This window comes from Rhinolophus ferrumequinum, chromosome 8, assembly GCF_004115265.2.
Source record: "Rhinolophus ferrumequinum isolate MPI-CBG mRhiFer1 chromosome 8, mRhiFer1_v1.p, whole genome shotgun sequence".
Taxonomy (NCBI): domain Eukaryota; kingdom Metazoa; phylum Chordata; class Mammalia; order Chiroptera; family Rhinolophidae; genus Rhinolophus; species Rhinolophus ferrumequinum.
The window spans coordinates 20,865,318-20,882,599 of record NC_046291.1 but is presented as its reverse complement, the minus strand read 5'-3'; the positions used below and the strand labels follow the sequence as shown (position 1 = coordinate 20,882,599).

Genomic DNA, 17,282 nt, shown 5'->3' with positions numbered 1-17,282 from the left:
TACGTTTGATGACTGTCTCACCAAGAATGGGGGATTTGGGCAAGGGGCAGTGGCTCACAAATTTAGCAGAAATCTCATGACCACTTGTGAGAATTAAACCATTTTGTGAAACTTGTCCCTCTTTTTAACATCTTCTGTACCTTTCTCATTTGCATGTCATGGTATATCCAATTTACCCAAAGCAGTCAAGATTATATGTACATGCTAAAAACTAGGGGTTCTATTTTGTCCTCTGCAGTGGAATAGTTCTGGCTCTGAGACTTACAGTTCCACTTGTGGAAAGGAACGTTTGTATAAATTGTAGTAATTAACTTTGTTCACAATTTTTCTCAACAGTATTTTTATAGTAGAGAATATATTTCCATCTTTTGTCATAAACACTGCATACACTTTAAAAGTACATATATATAGTTAGACTGTGCATAAAAATGTACCACCGGGGAACTGCAATACCATACTCTTCCCACTATATCCAAGGAGAAAACATACCTGACCCCCACCGTTCTTCAGCTGGTTCTTTCTGATCCTTTCTGTACCATCCTACCAAAATTGCCTTCCCAGCACCAACCTCTGTATTAGCACCTTGCACATTTCCTTCATTATAAAATTTGTAAATATTTTATTCATTTGTTGAGTTTTTAAAAGAGAAACTCACTCCCTCGCTACAACGTCATCTTTTTAAGGGCAGGGATTATGTCTGTCCTGCTAACAATTGTTTTCTCAAAAGTAGCACAGTATTTGTAACGAGTTGGTACTCAAACATTTACTGAATGGGTGAAGATAGAGCTAATTACATACTCAGCGAGTTTCCATGTGTTAAACTCTGTTTTCAAGGGACAAAAAGGATTGGATAGCAGAGATAAATTCTCATTCCATAAATAATTTGGTCAAATCTTGGATCACAAGTCATGTTACAAATTATTAGATCAGCTCTGGCTTATGGTCCATGTGAAGAGTGAGAATGCCTTCATTGATGTAATATAAACTTTACAAGAATAAATAGTAAAATGATTAAAATTGTGTGTCAAATATAATTTTGAGTAGAATATATTTACGTGACCCCTCTGTTTCATAAACAAATTATTTGAGTTAGTACTTGATAATCCATGAACCAGGTCGACTATCATAGAATGTAACATGTTTAATTCTATAACCACTAAGTACAGTTAGCAAAACAAATATAAAAGACAGTGTAGCTAAAAGGTACATTGTGAAATACCAGTTTTGCTTTCTTTGGATGGTTTGTTTTATCTGTTTTAGATTTAGAAACCCTAGAACCCTTTGAAGGAATTTGGATAAAAGTTCATTTTTGTTTGTTCAAGGAATTAACTCCACGTTTTTAATTTTTGGTTTTGTATCTATCAGTGGGTAGGAGGAGACAATTCGAAACATTGCAATACTTTTCCTAATTGCAATACTTTCCTAATATCAAGGGGGAAAAATTGGGAAACTAATTACATATTAATTTTTTATTTAGATGATGTTGCTGTGCTAGATATAGAACGTAGTCACCCAGAGTAGGTGCCCTAAACTAACTTAAATCCCTGAAAAAGTGAGGATGAAAAAGAACTCATAGGCACAATGTTTTAAAACCGATTGCTTGTTTTATTTTTATCAGGTGGTGGTGTTCTCTTTGAAGCGGTGTTCTCTTTTTAAGTGGGATATGGAACAATGGTCTCACATTCTCCTGTCGACCTAGATTGGCACTATGAAGAAGCAAGGAAGCTAGAATTGGAACCATAGTTTCAAAGAAAACATTCTAAGATACCAAATCCAGTTCATAAGTAAGTCATATTAATGCCTTCCAACTTTGCCTCCCTGACTACATTCATAGTCTGGGGTCTGTCTGGGTGGCATGTGAGTCCCAAATGGTAAGGGTCTTCTGGTTCTGTCCATCTTGAACAATAGTTTCTTTTAACAATTCTTAAAAGTGTCACTTTGCAATTAGAGATAAGGCTCTTGTACAAACACCCATGTCCCTAGAAAAGGTAACATTATGACTTAAATTCACACTTTGATAGAATAATATCAGATTTCTTCTAGAGAGCACATTTTGATGTAGAGCAGATGCTATCTCTATCCCAAATGAGAATTATAAATTGTGGAAGTTAAACTTAGCCCAAGGTGGTGAGGACTGGAGAGGTTTCTGAATAAAAAGGAAAGCACACATTTTAAAAAATGTCATTGGAAGCTATCATAGTTACTTTAAAATGCAGATGTGTTCAACATTTGAGGAAATGAGTTCCATTAATGCAAAAGTGAAGGAACTTTGAGCTGGGTCAAGTGTAGGTGGCTGATGCTCAAAAAACAACTCTAACAAGCATTGAAAGAACATTTCTAAGAAACCCTAAAATTATCAAACACAAAAAGTATAATGAGGTTATTGGAATCTCCAATAAAGTAGTAGTACAAGGAAAGAAAAAGGTGATTTAAATTTTTGGTTAACAGTAAAAGGAGAAGACATTGTCTAATGATCGTTAATTTAGATACAGGAAAGTAAGCACCAATGAGGAAAAGAAAGAAAACCAAAAATGATCATTTGACTTTGGAATCAGATGGTGAAAATAGGACAAACTAGCCTAAAGATCTTTAATACCAACAGTTGGATTCTGCTGGAGATAACCATAGTCTAAAGTAGGGTGATGACAGGTTGCATCTCTAGGGAAATATTTGGTATGTAAACCAGTGCCAGTAAGAGTATTATCCTGACTTTTTTTTACTCCTGTGGAAAACCCATGGAATTACATGGCCAGTATTTATCCTTCAGCAGTACAGCAAACTGTAATCACATGTTTAGACAATGCTATATGGACTGAAGAAAATAAAAGAACACATTACAAACAGAAAATGAAGGAAAGAATCCAGGAATTTAACCTTCCCGCTTTTTACAGCCTGGTCCTGGCAATCTAGGGAGTTAAAAGCCATACAGGTATAGAATCAGAGAGCCGTTTCCTGCCTGATAACAATGAAAGAGGGTGTGTGGTGTGGCAGGGAAATGAATCAAAGAAAGGTCAGTTACAGGTAGTAAAAAATGTCACCTCCCCCAGTTCTCATGACTTGTGGTTTAGAGAAAGGTTAGCTTAATATAGAGGTTAGTGTTGCATTCTGAACACTCAAGACGTGATATGTGAGGATGAGAATAACACCCACAGTATCTCCCTAGCAGCTATGTTCAAGCTTCAAAAAGGTACTTCAAACTTGATGCCATGGTGAGGTACTAGACACCTGGGAAAGTCCTACTCAGTAGACTAAGAATATCATCAAAAGTCACATAAACTATCTTCCAGAAACAGTTTCATTGGAAGACTGGTTTTGAAGTATACCATTACTCCTCTGAGAAATAACTCCTATGCAGAATCTGTTGCACTTTAGGTTGATGATTTAACTGATTTCAGTGAAGTTGGAGCATCTGTGGGGATTGGGAAAGCCATATATATATATATCATCGTTATCATTATAGGCATTTTTTTTTTATGCCAAGCATCATGATATGCACGTTACATACATTATCTCATTTACCCCTCACATTCATTTTTAAGAGAGATAATATTAGCCCTATTTTCACGTAAAGAAATTGAAGCTTGGAGATAATATTATCTTGTCCAGGGTCCCACAATGTCAGAGCTGGACTCCAAGGCACGTGTTAAGTTCTAAAAAGCCCACAGTAATAACCACCATGTTATATTGTCTCCTAAATAGTTAAATATATTTATTAATCATACAAACCTTTGCTGTAGTTAAATCCAGCGCTTTGAGTAACAAACTGTTGGGTAACAGACCAATATTGAACCATGTGGAAACTGAATGTCTACAGTGTTCCTAGGAGGTTAATTGAATGTGGTATCAGCATAGAGTTCTGCTGGATCCGCTGCCTATCTAGGTGTGAGACATGACCTATTTGATATCTAATACTCTAACATCAGGTGTTCATCTGTACCTACTTTGATCTCTTCTGGTCCTGACTAGTTTAAAGGGCAGTAGTGGCCTCACAGAAGAGCTGTTTTATTTAGGAAATACATTTAAAAATAATAAGTGAGAGGATACAGGATGGATATGCTTGCTTGTTTGTTTTGCTTGAGAGAGGAGTGTCAGGGACCATAGTAAGAAAGGTTTGGGAGGGGGTAGAGCAGTGGGATATTGAATCAGAGAAGAGGAGATAGCAAGTAATGTTTGAATTGAGAGAGTGGGAGAGATGAGTTGACTTCACCTGGAGCTCCAATCTGCCATTCCCATCTCCATATCATCTTGCTGACTCCTTTAATCAGGAATCAGATGGATAGCCACACCTTCAGAGGTTAAATATGCCTCTTATTATTTATATCTTTACACTGTGGCCAGAGGTTGCAGCAGCTATTGTATTACAAGGTGAAAGATTCAAGTTAAGAAGCCTTTATAAATGTTTCAGAGTCCAAGTTCCTGCAGATCCGTTCCCATAAAGTGGCTCCTAATTGGGATGATAGCCTCCTAACACTTGCTTCCCCCTGCACTTAAGTTTTGAGTGTTCTTTCCTCTGAGCTTAGGCAGATTCAGCTTTCTCTGCCAATTCAACTCCATTACTTCTCTCAAAATCAGGATAAGAACACAAGGTTGCTTAAGGCCTCTGGATCTTAGGAAGACTGGTTCATTCATCGAAGTCACTAGATTTTGCCAAGCATTGTACACTGAGAGCTGATGACGAAAGGAATAGTTAAGTCAGGTGACAATGCCAAAAAGCAAATATAAATGAACAACCTTGCTAAAAGCAAAATTTTCTTTTGTCTCTAGTCAGAACCATAGGCTAAAATGCACCTTCGAAGACCAATATAATGGGTATCATATTGGAATTGAATATTCCTTCTTAAAAAAAAAAAAAATAGTCCCACTTCCACCAAACACAGAAATCTCCATTACAGCGTCTTCATAGGAGACCTTTCAGTCAATGAAATCATTTGTGTTTAAGTCTGCACATATATACTGCAATACAAAGGATGCATAAAGTTTATCGATGTAGCTTATGGAAATATAAAGACATTTCCCTGAGCTATGGACATTCTTCAGTCTCCGTGACAAATAAATATGTAGGTGAAAATGAGTAGTTTTTATTCACTTTCTAAATTCATTCCAGTTTACAAATAGACTGTTCACAGGAGTTCATAGTAAGCTTGCAGCATCAATTTAAAATATGAATCAGTTAGTTAAAAATCTATACATATTTTTTCAGAACAACCTCATGATAAGAAATCATTCTCATTGCCTAAAACCATGGTTCACAAACTTGCTTTCTGTACCTATGCTATCTACATGTTTAATTTATTCCTATTTAGTTACATCTTTCCTTTTCTGAAAAAAGTTCTAAGCTGGACTCACTCCCCCATCCCTAGCTTCCCACTCCATCCTAGAGGAATATCAGAGTATTGCAGTATTGTAGCAGTTTGAAAAATATTCCCTAGAACAGTATTTTTCAAATGTCAGGTTATAACCCATTATGGTCTATATATGCAGTATGTATTGTGTCATGACCAGTATTTTAAAAACATGAAATAGAATGAAATAGAGTACATCACATATAACAGGGATAAATAAAAAGCTAAACTTTCACAGATACATGTACCTACTGGGTCACCACATAAAATTTATTTTTACCCTCTATGGATTGCATGGTCAAAAAAAAAAAGGTTGAAAGCAACTATTCAAGAAAATAGATAAATTGAGGTAAATCATTTGATTGAAATACTATGCAGCAGTTGTATACTTGTATATCAACGTGAATAAAATCTGAAACATTATATTGGGAGAAATCAGGCAACTGTAAAAGGATTCTTATGTTGTTAAAAACATTGAAAACAATATTATATATTGTTTACTTACATACGGTTAGTAAAAGTATAGTAAAATGGAATAGAAAAATACCACTTTTAGAATAGCAGTAACCACTGGGTTGACAGGGAGAAGGATGGGGTGTACCTGCAACGTTTGATTTCTTAATCATGGTTCTAGAAGTCAGGAGACCTTTGTACTGTTTTACTCTGATTGACTCACTTCATTTCTCTGGTCCTTATTTCTTCATATACAAAATGATAGGATAATACCAGAGAGTGATGAAAGTGTCTAACTGGAAGGAGAGTTGAAATTTTTCAATGAAGATGTGTTTTAATTATATCATACTCAAGCCATAGAATTTAAATGATTTCTCAGTGTTAATCGGCTCGTTGATGATACAAGTCAGGCTGGATAGAAGCAAGTCATCTAGAATCACAGTCTTTCGTTCTCTACTGTTTTACTCTGACTTTGGTGAAAGATAAAACGTCATGGCATCATTTTATCTCGAATGATAAAGTTAAGAGATCACCATTATCCTCATCTTCATCATACTCATATAAAGTGGGCCTAGTGACCAATGGTTCTTCTAATGCCACTGAAGGAAAGAGTGAATGCTTTGAAAAGGCCAAATTTAATTAAATGTGTATGTTTTTATTGCTAAATATTAAAAGAAGATCACTGTTTCAGGTGACCTTTCAGTTTAGTTTAGCCATGCTTTATCTTAAATGATTGATGGTAGCCATGTCTGGTCTCCTGTAGTTCTTTTATATATAAATTGGAAAACAGGCAGGAGTTCTGTTCAAGTCTGATTTGTGGTTACTGTTAGAAGTTGATTATTGATTGTTCCCCCAATACTTCCTGAAACACCTTGCATTCACAGTAAATTCAGAGAACAATAAGATGAAAAACTATGTATAACATAAAAGAAACTAAGAAGCAAAGGGGAAAGAAAAAGCATGGAGAAATTATGGTTATGGAAGTCCCAGGGGGCCGGGGAGTGGGGATGGGGGGATGTGGATGCCAGCGGCACAGGCTGGGGCATCACCTCCGGCCGCAACCCCGAAATGGCGCTGCTAGCGGAGCATCTGCTGAAGCCGCCCCCCCCCCCACAAGCAGATCAAGACAGGGCCCTTTCTGGAGGCAGTGTCCCACCCGCCGCCTTTCTTCCATTGCCTCGGGTCCCCAGTGTTTGTTCCCATCAAGGCAGACATAAGTGGCAGCGTCACGAAGCCTCTGCTTCATCCAGATCTTCCTTCAGAGCATCTGTGATGGGGAGCGGAACAAAAACCACCCCGACTCCATCCGCATCAATGCCACCAAGGCCTATGAGATGGCCCTCACCAAGTACCACAGCTGGATCGTGCAGAAGATCTTCCACGCAGCGATGTACGTGGCACCCTATAAGTCTGACTTCCCGAAAGCACTCTCCACAGGCCAGAATGTGACAGAGGAGGAGTGCCTGGAGAAGATCGCCTCTTCCTGGTCAACTACAGTACCACCATCGACGTCATCAATGCGATGTACACCAACATAACACCTGACTCAACTACAAGGTGTAGGTGTGCCCAGTGTGGGCACAACTGGGCCACCCGTCCCCCAACATGCAGCCACTTGCGGAAGCAGGCAAACCTGAATCACTGTGAATCAAGCGGATGGTCCCTGGCCTGCCGGCGAACCCTAGAGTGGCCCAGAGTCTGACCAGGGTCTGCAGGGGATGGCTCAGGTTTTTTAAAAGGCGTTTCTTGGGTCTGTCCTAATGGAGCAATAAACAATGATCCTACTTCTGAATCACCTTTGAATTTCACAGCAACACAGACTGACTTTATACCTTCATTTTGGTGTGGTAAAAATCAATTCATGTTGCTAATCGAGTCCTAGGGATTTTGGGGTTCCCCCCACCCGGAACATGACACTGGGGGAGCTGTGTCATGCACTTCACTTTAAAAATAATCACTTATCCTCATGATCTGTCTCGATGTTTTGGGTATTTTAAGGACCATGCGGAGTTTGATTTGAAATTATACAGGATCCCTATTGTGGGATTTTTTTTTTTTTAAGCAAACTGGTATGTGTTCTGTGTTTGCACAGCCCAGCCTGACAGCACTGTCATTATAGACCCTGCTCTTTCTTAACTGTCTTTTTCAAGACGTTTTTTTTTATAGCTGAAAACAACCAGCAAGCCTTTGATAACCATGGCCAAGGGGACTTTATTTTAAAGCTTTATTTTAAAGCACAAATAATTGACCAGAGATGATTGTATTTGCATTCTTCTGCATAATTATTTTCTTCAAGGACAGCTTTTCCAACGTAAGAAACTACCTATTGTGTATTCTCTCAAGGGCGAGGCAATGAATCCCAGACGCTGACACCCAAGGAAATGCCTGGCTGCCTTAACTGCCCTTCCTGACGCTAAAACGAGCTGTATTTTCGAAAATGTTGGGATTAATAGAGGAACCCTCCGAAATTGTTGTGTGTTAAAAACCGGATGAGGAACAATTGGTGATTTTTATGCAGAAACTAAATAATCGTAACACATAAATCTCTATTTTGGAATAAAAAAATAATTCTGGTTATGAAAAAGCCACAGTTGAACACAAAGCTTACCTCTGAACTTAGCAACCAGGCAAAAGAGGAAGCACACTAATTGCTCTAATTGTCTAGGAAGCCTATGAAATCATCAGCGCAAACACAGACACAAAATTTCCCAGCTTAATGTTCCAAGAGGAATTGGACTCAGGTGATACTGACAAAAGTGTCATTGGTGGTACGTACAGTGATTAAAAGCCTCCCTCCAGAAAGCCTACGGTCAAATCCCAGCTCTGATAATTACTGTTCCTAACAGTTATACAATTTCTTAATCTCTATTTCCTCATCTGTTAAAACTGAAAAGTTATAATAGAACTTACCTCGTATTTTTTTAATTAAATAAGGATTAAATGAGTTAATATTTGTAACTGGTCAAATCAAGGGTGACAATAGCCCTATACCCTCGTCAGGGTTATATCATGTTTCTTTAATAAATTAAGCAAAAAATGTTCTCAAAAGCAATTTTGCAAAGGACATTCTTAAATTAGTGTGATTGCAGTTGTACTGTTAATTATTGTAGTGTCATAAAAGCTGACACATAGATTCATAACTTACTTTTTGATTGATTTCCTCCCCAACTTTTTTCCTTTTTTTTTTCTTTCATTTTTTAAAAAGAAAAATTAGAAAAATAAACATATTCTCTGCCACCTGGCTTGGAATACCCATTTCTCATGCTTGCTCTTCAAAATGTAATCCTAATAAAATATGTCAGATTCGTATTTTTCTATACAGACCTCGGCCGACTAAATTAGAGCATCTGTGTCACTTCTAAGAAAACCTCACATAGCAACAAACAGCTAAATTAAGCCACTCTTATTTAGGGGTGCAAAGTTTTTGGCAATTTGCAAACTAAGATATCTCTCCCAAAGACTAAAAACTATCCAGTTTTTTGTTCTTCCTCCTTGGAAGTCTTTAAAATGGAAAATTTTTACTTAAGCTTTTTTAATGAAATCAAATTACAAAAAACAAACAAAAAACTATAGACGAAAAACCTTGTCTATGAAAAGACAACATATCCTGTAACATTTATAAGCAGCTTTAGTTCTGTTGAATCACTAAACCACATTTTATACATATTGTGCCCCTGAACTATGTTGCTGCCATACATTATAAATACATGATTTCTAATACCATTTAGGTTAACTTAGCACCTACTATCTACATCAGTAATGTTTTCATGTAGCTCACAGTAGAATACGTTTTTTCTGGCATGTGTATCTTATCTCCCTTACTACCTAAGAGCAATTTTGGAGAAAGACTGGGTCATCATTTTTTACAATGTTCTTATTTCTTAACACAGTGATTTACACAGACTGGGTACTACTATCTTTGTTAATAAATATTATCATAGAGATGGATTCCTTCATCAGTAAAGTAGTATAAAATATTCCAATGCTGTCTAGTCATTCATTATTAAAAAGCACTTTTAATGCAGTTTCCTTTGTCTTTTTTCTATTTTCAAATATCTACGCTCTTTTTTTTTTTAGGCCTTCGCACTTTGGCTAATTCAACTAAGCTATTATTGTCTTTTACACTTACTAACAAACATCTCTTGGGTTTGTTCAAATCTTTGTAGTGTTTATAAAAAGTACATCTCTTAAGTGTTTTTAGTCCTCCTTTTTAGAAGTTATAATATCGTTGTATTTCAGTTCTCATTATACACCTCAAACATTGGTGTGTATTTCAAAGACTGTATTCATATTATGTACTTAAAAAAAATGAGCTTATGTCTTAAAATAGTATATGACTTCAATATGATCACAGAACTAAAACTAGGATTAAAGGCTAGCTTTCAGAAACACCTGTTACATATTCTCAATTTATTTTACTAACTGAGGCTAGAGAACTTCGTGAACTTTTAATTTTTACTGTTTTATTTTTATTTGTTTTTCTTTTATGTGAATCTAGTATTTTACATTTTTCAATGAAATTGGCAAAGTCAATTTTCATTTGAATGAAAATGCATAATTAGTTTGTACATTAAATTGAAAGTAAAATTAAATGTATATGCTACCACTTAATAGTAATGCAGAATTCTAGCCCAATGTATCTTAGTCTTTTGTTTTCATTTAAAATGTTGTTCTATAATAGATTTCTTTAGGAGCAATATATTTTAGGAATTGTCAGAATTGTTAATTTATCTCCTTTCCACTTAGTTCATATCTCTCAGTTATATAAAAATTTAAATTTTTTATTGGCAAATGTATGTTGCAAGTTGGATGGAGAGGTTTTTTTTGTTTTTTTTTTACTGCAGGGAGTGAGAACTTCATTATAATTAATTTTATTATTTAATCTTTGATTAATTCTAAGAAATATTTGAGGTTTCTGTGGATGATATTAAGAATCTGAAGAATTAATTTAGGAGGGTATTGTCAAATGACCATCAAAGTATAGGATTAAATTTAAGGTGATGTAATGAAAGCACTCGTATATTTTGACACAACCCATTCATTTGATATATTGTTTATCTTATCTATGCATTTCAGGAGGTCGTAGTCATAAACTTTGAATATCCTTTTTTAAAATCTCTGATAATTGAAGTAAAATTAATTGTGATGTGAAATAATAAAATTGTAAAAAATTACTATAGCTTGCAGATTATTAATTGTTACTGAGCTTTGATTCTTTACTAAAAGTTGATATGTTGCTACCCATCTCCATGGACAGAATAATGTGTGTTTTAGAAAAATTATCCAATGCATCTTATAATAAAAGCCAAAAGATCTTTTCAATAGAATTAATAAGTTGTTGCTTAGATTTATTTTTAACAAAGCAATTTTATCAAACCTTATCTAGCTGAGTACAATAACAACAATAGGGGAAAATCAGAATCTCTCTCATTACCTGCTTCTATAATTGTGCATGCATAAAGTATGCTTGAAGCCTTTGAAAGGAGAGGTTGTGCAACCTGAATACTAATTTTGTGAGTACTGTAATTTCACGTCTGCTATCCGTGTTCAAGCTGGTTGTGCTTTGAGGAGCAGCTGAGAGGCTTTATGGAAAACTTTGTAAAACACTCTATTTAGAAGCAATTTTTTTCTTTGCATTATGTACTCTGGGTATTTTTCCTCCTTTGTGTTTTATTTTGAGAACATTTGTATGAAAACAAAATCTTTGTTTCTTACAAGCACATCTGCTCTTGCTGCTTATAGATTATGAGAAGTCATCCTCTGTGACATCATAATCATTTCCATGGCAACCAGTTTAGCTTAATTTTTTTGAAAATAAAAAGTTACGGACTGTCAGTAGCATCAAATTGTTTATATCAAAACAGATACATAGCAACTTTTCAGTTTTCTGCAACCACTACATGTGGCCTGTTCATTTCAAAGCACCAAAAGTGTAGCCTAATGCATTTAATTCCCTTAAAGTCCATGAGACTGAGAATTCCAGCTATCCACAATTTAGGGAAAGAATGGAATGTTTGAGGAAACAAATTCTGAGTGACCAACCTTATCGTAGCTCAGTGCCCTGTCACATGGCTTGCTGGTGTAAGTTCAATGAGGGAGGAAATATATGAGACACTGGTGTTTTATGTTCTACAGTAAATAATGATATAGACGTGAATAACAGCTGTAAGGATCTTGAAGCCCTTTACTTGAAATGATTTTATGAACAGGCACATTTACTCAGTCACTTCAGTGCTGTCACTACTGTGATGAAATGTGGCTCTGAGAGACCTCAGAACATAATCATTTGGACAGCGAGCCAAGGCTGCTAAAGAGGACTGGAACTAGGGACAGGCTTTGTGGCATGTTCTGCTACATCAATATTTGTCAAAATTATGACGTTTTAGTCACAATAACCAAGCAACCCATAATGAAATATTTATTGAGTACTTGCTATGTGTATAGCACAGTATTGGGATTGTGTGTGATGTAAGGTAGTACACACACAATCCCTGACCCCCCCAAGCCCTTCTTTGAGATTAATGCCTAGTGATTGGTGTCGCCTTTTCTTTCAGGACTACTATTTTTATTTAAATCCTCCCCCCTCTTATTTCATTTTATTTTAAAATGTGTGCATGTTTGATATGAACCACATTAGTTCAGGATAGTTCGTGAGCTGAATGTGACTAGCCTGTTCTATGTTGAATCCTGAGGAAATTTGGAGAGACGGGGAGAGAGCTCAGAGGCAAATGCTGTCTGGTGAACTTGGATCAGAATGGCAGTGATGAGATCACAGACCTGGATATGAAGCAAGTGTCAAGTTTTACTGATGGCAAACACATCCAATTATGAGTCTGAAGATAGATCATGAATGAGAAGATGGGCACAGGTACTAAGGACAAAGCATCCACATCAAGGGAAGGGCGGCCCAGGGGATCCATCTAAGGAGAGGTGGGGCAGGCATGGGGCGAAGGTTAAAATAGGCAAATGGCAGAGGTCTAAGCAGGGGCACGGGCAATATTATAGAGGTTCAGCTACATGAATCAGGGACCTCGTCAAGAAAGACCGAGCTCAGACAGGATAGCCATTCATGTGGTACCAGGGGACAAGGCAGGAACCAATTAAAGAGCACCTGAAGTGTAAAATGTCCTATGATTGAGCGACTTTATGCATATATTCATATAAGTATTCATGTATTCACTCATTCAGTGCCAAACACTGTTAGACACCAGGGTTAATAAAATGGACAAAGTTGACCTTATGAAACACATTATACTGGGTAAAGCAGTGAAGAATTAATTCAGCAAATAAATGTATAATGAAAATATATATGTAGTATGTGTCATGAAGGAAATAAATGAGTGGAGGTGGGTGATGATGCGTAGGTATTACTGAAGACTCCTCAGAGAATATAACATTGATTTTTTCCAAACCTTGATCCCCACCCTTCACCCCCAGCCATCCTGGCCCACCATTTAACATACACATCCATGGCTAGTCCTACTCCCAGGTTTTCTAATCAACCGGTGGCCTCCCTACACACAGTGATTGGTACTACCCAAATCATTTTTTTTTTTTTTTACTTTACTTTATTGGGGAACAGTGTGTACTTCCAAGACTTTTCTTTTCCAAGTCAAGTTGTTGTCCTTCCATTCTTAGTTGTGGAGGGTGCCGTTCAGCTTCAAGTTGTTGTCCTTTCAGTCTTAGTTGTGGAGGGCGCAGCTCAGCTCCAGGTCCAGTTGCCGTTTTCTAGTTGCAGGGGGCACAGCCCACCATCCCTTGCGGGAGTCAAACTGGCAACCTTGTAGGTTGAGAGGACGCACTCCAACCAACTAAGCTATCCGGGAGCTCAGCAGCAGCTCAGCTCAAGGTGCTGTGTTCAATCTTAATTGCAGGGAGCAGAGCCCAGCATCCCTTGCAGGACTCGAGGAGTTGAACCGGCAACCTTGTGGTTGAGAGCTCACTGGCCCATGTGGGAATCGAACCGGCAGCCTTCAGAGTTAGGAGCACGGAGCTCCAACTGCCTGAGCCACCGGGCCGGCCCAGCCACTACCCAAATCTTCACATCCCTGAATTATCCCATATGTCTTTAATTTCCAAGGTCAGCTAACATCCTTAATTTGGTTGGTCCTGTTGCCACTGAAGCCCCCATAATGATAAGTCCCTGAGTTAAAAATAGCTTATTACGAGAGTGGAAGTTGCTTCTATTCATAAGAGGCTAACATTTGTAATAGCAAGCACACACGTATCTCAGTGACTTAGCACATTAGAAGTTTTTCTTTTCAAAATGTTTGGTGAGATTTAGGACCTTTGTAAACTTGCTCAGTCATCCCTTTGGGAGACGAGTCCACTGCAGGCTTTTGTGCATCTACCTGGCAGACGAGGGAGGGAAGACAGCAGAGAATCATGAAGAAAGTTTCTATTGACCAGGCACGAAACTGCTGTACATCCCTTCTGCCCACATTCCACCACATGACAGAACTCATTTAAATGGCATACCTAAGTATGAGAGAGCCTGGGAGATACAGTCTCACTGTGTACCCTGAAGAAAAAAAGAAATAGGTTTTGGTGAGTACAATAGTGTGTATATTTTTATTCACCAAAAAAATCCATTTCACTCTTTATCCACACAAAAAAACTTACTCATCCTCTCCCTAAATGAGATCATGCAAAGCCCCATCCGGTCACTGAATCTAGCTCAAAGCCCAGGATCTCCAGGCTCCTGCCTGTTGGAGCCCGCTCAGGTCCAGTCAAGGCTGGCCGTAGATGAGCAATTGCACAGGTCCTCACACTCAGGTGGGCCCCTGCAATTGGTTTAATGCTTGGCTCTCACTGTCATAAAGTCACTAAGAATTTTCTCTTTGAACTTGTGTTTTTTTAAATGAAGTCCAATGGGATAATGAAGCATGCACATGAGAAGAGCAGATACATCAGCATGTCCTTCGTTCCACATACAGTGTTTGTGTTGCCCTTGAACGCAGAGTTCCTGCGGACCTCTAATGCTCTTAGCAAGTCTCAGTGTGCGTACCAGGTAAGCATGTTATATCTACGACAGCAGGGCACTGACAGCGCTGAGAGATTACGCTTTCCATTTGAACCAAAAACTGGCTTCAAACACGGAAGGCAGTGGCATTTAAGAAACAAAAGACCAAGGAACTCATGTTATATCCTTTTTTTTTTTTTGTACTCTTTGCCTTACTAACCAACCACTTACACTGCAATGATGTCATAGAAGGAAATGGAAAGATAAAGCAACTATAACTTCTTCTTTTGTTCCTTCCTTACTCATCTGTAAGCCAAAGAGAGAGAATTGAAAGAATGCACACGGATCAAGAGGAAAAATAAAAAAAGTTGAATTAGTTGTATGCTAGATTTCTACTGTTCTGATAAGAAGAAAACGCATATGCATGTTTGAGCCACAAACTCAGAATTGTGTAATTTCAGTAATTCCACATTTGAGTTAAATGCTCTTGTATTTCCATTTAAAACTGGCATTGCACAATAAAAAGATAAATAGTAAAGTTAAATATTTCTTTACTTAGAATGACATTTTAAGTAGCAAATATAAAAAACCATAGTAAGTCAAACATACACTATAAAAGAAAGGATAAGACTTTATATTTCAGTGTATTTGATGGCAACTTTTCCCTACTTAGCAAACGAGGGGCCACACATTATTTTCATTTTACACTGGACGCCCCAGATTATGTAGCCTTCCCTGGGTCCAGTGTAACTGCAAGAAAAGCTTCCAATCAGAATAGGGAAGACTAGAATACACATAGCAGTGAATGACTCAGAAATTTTTAAATCCTTCCGGGTAGGCACTGTAAATGGTGACTACCCAAGATGCAGATAGTTTCTTGTTCTGGCCCTGATTCTTCTTTCTGTGGCCCTTGGGTCCTCTCTCTGAGTTTCCTTCTTAACCGTTATCTTCATAGAAATATCTAGAATGATTGTTGAGGAATATTCTCTCTTTGTGGATTGTGCAGTCTGCATATCTCTCTTCCTGCCCCAGGGTCGTTGTAAGGCCTTTTTTATCCCTGACTCAAGGTTTCTTTGGCACTTCAATTTCTTTTTAAATTTTTTTCAGTAAGTTTTGATCTATTTGCTTCCAGTTAGTTCCATGTGCCAAGGTTTTTAAATAGTTATTAAATTTGCCTAATTGTTTCCTGGTCCCCATGTTTTTCCTTCAATTTAATGGCAGGTACCTTGAGGCAATATGAAAAAATATGCTAAGGTGGAAAAGTACCTCTCTTAATCTAATGTTTACTGAAGGGCTGAGTTGTTTGAGAAATCTCACTGGCCCTTTTGTCATTCAGGGATATTTTTTTATTTCAGGTCCCAAAGCTATCAACTCTTCAACCACTGGAGGCCCTTGATCCCTGAACTTTCTACTCTTGCCAATTTCTGCTTGAAAATCCACCCACACTCACCTGCGTGCATGTCTTTCTTACTTAAGTAGCAGCCAACACACGATCACACTGACAGTTCCAACTACTTCCCCTAGAGCTATAGGCTCAGTAGATATGTGATCTGCCTCCCAGGTTCTCCCATGACAGCTTCACTGAAAATTTGCTGAGGTATAGCAGAACTCTGCAGACATCCAGCCTGCTCTGTTGTATTTTCACCTTCTGCTGGCCAGTCACTAACCAATGCTTCTCATTTCTGGGTTTTGTTCCAACAGCAGTACATGTCAAAGTACCAATTTCTGTACTTGTCAAGGTAGGATAGCTGCTGTAACTAAAATCTCAGTGCCTTAATATACTAAGGCTTATTTTTATTCACATAACACATTAATGTGGGTTTATGATAAGTGACATACTACTCAGTGATTAAGGGAACCACCCAGGTTCCTTCCATCGTAAATTATTTTATTTCATATTACCAAAACTTACATTTTTGAAAATTTTGGTTTAAAATCTTTTGTTGAAGCAATTAAAATGTCCGTTTAGAAGTTCAGTTTATTTTAATACTTGGATTTAGTAGCTGTCACAGCTGAAAAAGACCCTTCACAATCAGAGGGAGAACCAAATGAAAGAAATAATTTGCACTAAAAAAAGGATACTCAGTTTTCAATCCTGTTCACAAATGTTCACAATAATTTAGTTGGAATTTTACTTGTAAAATTAAATTTCCTTGATGTCATTTAGTGGTTCTTTCAAAGTAATCAAAAGATTGACTATTTCGTTTTTAACAAATGCAAATCCACTGAAATATGTCAGAAAAAATCTGTTTTTAAATTTTCTAGATATCAGCATATGAGAGGTGTTTTTAAAGATTTACTTACACTGTTTTAGTTACAAAAAAAAAAAATTATGGTAGAAATCATTCCTAAAATTTCTTTTCAAAATGTGGCCTCTATAGCATGAGATTCTTTTTAAATGCAATTACTATTTAACTCACTGTTAAAACATTACCTCTACCGTGAAAGGCTTGATTATTTATATTTTTGCAGGTGTCTATTAGGCACTGGTTCTCACATAAAATGTAACCAACCAGAAGCTGACA

The 17,282-nt window shown here is 37.3% G+C and overlaps 1 long non-coding RNA gene and 1 pseudogene across 1 annotated transcript; both read left to right on the top strand.

The window, feature by feature from the left end:
• Positions 1-1,632: 1,632 nt before the first annotated feature.
• LOC117026059 (uncharacterized) lies at positions 1,633-16,260 on the top strand. Its single transcript, XR_004423691.1, has 3 exons — positions 1,633-1,784; positions 14,662-14,805; positions 16,113-16,260. It is a non-coding gene; the product is annotated as an uncharacterized LOC117026059 (long non-coding RNA).
• LOC117026058 (glycolipid transfer protein-like) lies at positions 6,864-9,695 on the top strand (annotated as a pseudogene).
• Positions 16,261-17,282: the final 1,022 nt, after the last annotated feature.